Genomic DNA, 4,124 nt, shown 5'->3' on the forward strand with positions numbered 1-4,124 from the left:
AAAGAGACTTGGGGGTCATCATTGACCACAAGATGAACATGAGCCTGCAATGCGATGCGGCAGCTAGTAAAGCGACCAAAACTCTGGCTTGCATCCATAGATGCTTCTCAAGCAAATCCTGGGACGTCATTCTCCCCCTGTACTCGGCCTTAGTGAGGCCGCAGCTGGAGTACTGTGTCCAGTTTTGGGCTCCACAATTCAAAAAGGATGTGGAGAAGCTTGAGAGAGTGCAGAGAAGAGCCACGCGCATGATCAGAGGTCAGGGAAGCAGACCCTACGATGACAGGCTGAGAGCCCTGGGGCTCTTTAGCCTGAAAAAGCGCAGGCTCAGGGGTGATCTGATGGCCACCTACAAGTTTATCAGGGGTGACCACCAGCATCTGGGGGAACGTTTGTTCACCAGAGCGCCCCAAGGGATGACGAGGTCGAATGGTCACAAACTACTTCAAGATCGTTTCAGGCTGGACATAAGGAAGAACTTCTTTACTGTCCGAGCCCCCAAGGTCTGGAACAGCCTGCCACCGGAGGTGGTTCAAGTGCCTTCATTGAACACCTTCAAGATGAAACTGGATGCTTATCTTGCTGGGATCCTATGACCCCAGCTGACTTCCTGCCCTTTGGGCGGGGGGCTGGACTCGATGATCTTCTGAGGTCCCTTCCAGCCCTGATGTCTATGAAATCTATGAAATCTATGAAATAAGACCATTCAAAAGGGAAAAGGGTTGTTATTATCTTTGAAGTACAGAGAAGCTAGCATAAAAGCAGGTAAATTGCAATGAGCCATGAAACTATTGCCTGTGTTTAGTATATGGTTTTTATTTTCTAGAGAAGTTAGGAATTTTTGTTCCCAGATCGATCTTCTAAAGGCATTGTGTAAGTTTTCCTTGAGTACAAGGCCTCTGAGATTTGAGATGTAATGGTGCACCTGTGAAAAGTGTTATTTCTCTGATGACTGGGTGCTTCTGGCCTTTATCGTTTTCCTATAAGAGTTCATTATGAAATGTAGTGGTTGTTTAATTTCATCCATATGGTTTCGATGAGGTTATCTGGTGCACTGAGTAGGAGAGATCACATTCTGTGATAGAATTGTAGATGGTTCATGGATTCTGATGGTTTCATAGTGGGTTTTGTCAATTGTGGTAATGGTGGAGATGTGTTGTCAGGTTTGTATTTGTTGCTTGGGCAGGGTCTTGTGCTTTTTGTTTGTTGATCAGCTGGGAGTGTGCTTCTCTTGATGAGTCAGGTGGTGTTGAGAGGTTGTTTGAAAACCAGGAGGGGTGGGGTAGGTAGGAAATATTTCTACCAAGCAAGGTCCTCTTTAGGTATAAGCTGTAAATTGTTTGATGAACTTTCTTAAAGGTTCCAGTATAGAATAGTATGTAACAACGAGTGTGTGGTTAGTGGTTGTTTTTCCTTATGTCCTGTAGTAGGTTTGATGGTTTGTTCAAAGATACAACCTGTTTCTCTGCTGAAATGTCCTCACTGGGTAAAGGCAGTTTTAAGATTTGTGAGATGGGTGTCATGAGTAGTCTCAGAGAAGCTGCAGTAGTATCTGAGGACCTGCTAAGGAATACAGCTTTTTGCTGACAATTACTAGTTTTGTGGAGGTGAGTATAGAAGCACCCTAGAAATAACTATATAACAGAAACCCCATAGACCACCATACTTAACTTCCACAGAACTGAGAAATAGAATTTCATGGCTTAGCACTTGTGTATACAGAGCCCTGTACCTGTCCAGTCAGCATGCACCCTACTGCACATACTTAGTACTCATGTGCAGCTACCCTTAATGTTGAAGTCACTCTTCGGCTGGTAAACGCGCTCCTCCTTCACTCTCCTGTCATGCCTTGATGGAATAAGTAAATAAAATTGAAGGAAAACTAGTTGGGAGGTGAACTTCCTGCTACATGTCTGGGTTGTGACTGGGGCTCTCTTCACAGGGCTCTGCCACCCCCTACACCCTGTGCTCACCACACCTGCAATATTCTGGGCACACATGCCCCCTGTAGGACTCTCCCTCTTCCACTCCCCAGGCTTGGTCCCAGCATTGTCCTTCCCCTGCAGTTCCCTTAAGTATCTGACCAGGCTGCCTGCAATTGACTGGCACTCCTCCTGCAGCTCTCCCTTTCAGACTGTTATCTTCACAGCCCCTCCATTGTCCCTGATAAGCGGTCCTCCGGTGGGCAACAGTTTTTCTGGCTGGTCCTTATTTCTTCAGGGTTCCAGTGCCCACCTGTCCCTCTTGGTGGGGACACCCCCAGGGTTCATTTAATCCCCTTTCAGCCCTTAGCCTTTCTGGGCCACCTTTGCAGTGGAGGGGGAATCACCCTCAGTTCTGATGCCTTGTAAACCAGCTCCTCCCAGCTTCTCTCTCTGGGGATGGGTCTCATGCCAGGTCTTCCCTCACCCTGGCTGCCACATCCCTGTCTGGCATGGACATCTCCACTGTCTCCCGGCCCCCAGCAAGTACCTGTGACTGCTGTGCTGCAGTGGGGCTCCAGATGTTAGCCTTCATAGAGGTCTGCTCTGCTTATCTGCGTTGTCTCTGTCATGCCATCAGTACACTCTCTGGGCTTCCTTTCAGCCCCCTTCCCTTTTTTGTCCCCCAGCTACTTCCCTGGGAATCAATCTGCCCAGCTTGACCCCTACCATGTTTCCCTGCTGGGGCCCAAGCAGGGCTTCATTGGGAGCACCTGGGCTCCTGGCTATCTATATTGTCCTGCTTTTTCTTCTCCCTTTTTGTAACAGGCACCACCTCAGGTGTCCTGTTATACCATGCTACGAAGGGAGTAGGATTTTAAACTGTACATAAGGGCCAAAAATAGCAGTTATGCAGCTGGAAAACTGACATTTAGTATGTACAGTGAAATAGTATTCTTTCCCAAGTATATACACCCCAGCTCCTAAAAGGAGGAAGAGAGGGTTACAATCTTATTCCAGATGAGGATTCTTGCTAATCACCTTTTTCCATCAAAGGTCCTCAAACTTCTGAGGAAGAAACACTGCTTCCAAAAGAGGCAACCTTCAGCTTCTGCCTCTTATGCTGCAGCCACCTTGAAGAAATAATTTTAACATGCTGATCAAGCTCTAATTTGTACACGGGGAGTCCCCTGTGGCTCAGTGGTAGAATGAGACCACACAGGAGACCCAGGTTCAATTCCCAGATGCTTATACAAATACAGCCATGGAGGCACCAAATGTCTGGACTTGGTCTAGCCTTTGGATTCTGTCTCAGTGGTCCAAAGGGAGGTGGAAGATCTAGGCAGCCTCCACTCCTCCAAAACTCCTGCCTAGGAATATGCATTGAAGGTGTGGGTAAGCTCTCATGCATATACTATGATCCGGAAGGATCAATAGTTGCCAAACAATTTGTACATGGGCCACAGATTGTTTATTCCTCCTTTCCCCACTTTGGAGACTTTCTATATTTTTTTCAAGGAATACTGACTCTCATACCACCAGACTGTTGGGTTCTGGAAATAATTTCAATCAGATACTCTCGACTTTTCCATGTTATCTCTACTCCCACCTCTTTTCTCTCTTCATACTCTGTAACACTTCTCAACAAAAAACTATTACAGAAAGAAATGGAATGGTGTCTCTCTCTGTCTTGGAGCAATAGAGAAAATCCTAAAGGAAGGATTTTAATTCCAATCATTTCTTAATCCCCCAGAAAAGGAGGCTGGGACCCAATCATGGTTTTAAGGGGACTCAGCAGCTTCATTTACCGGAAGGGTAACCCTGGCTTCCACAGTTCCACTCCTAAATCCACAGGACTAGTTTGTGGCTATTGACTTACAAAATGATTGTTTCTCTATTTCCCTTTGGAGCAGGGCACTAAGATGTGCCCGATCTTTTAAGGCTGGAGCAGCCTAGTCAGGGAACTCTGCAGGCTAAGCAGAACTCCCCAGCCACAGGTTGATGGGGTAACAGCCTAAGGGGATAATTGGGTAGCACCTGCAGGCAATCACATGACAGGAAGGAAGCAGGTTCTCGGGACATATAAGCCCAGGGCTGTAGCTGGCAGGCATACGCTCTCTCTGGTAGTCACTAGGGAAGGAGCTACTGCAGGAGGAAGCTACCTGAGACCTGGTGCTGCCTGCTTTGCTATCCAAGTGCTAC

The sequence above is a fragment of the Alligator sinensis genome, unplaced genomic scaffold (genome assembly GCF_000455745.1).
Source record: "Alligator sinensis unplaced genomic scaffold, ASM45574v1 scaffold159_1, whole genome shotgun sequence".
NCBI lineage: Eukaryota > Metazoa > Chordata > Crocodylia > Alligatoridae > Alligator > Alligator sinensis.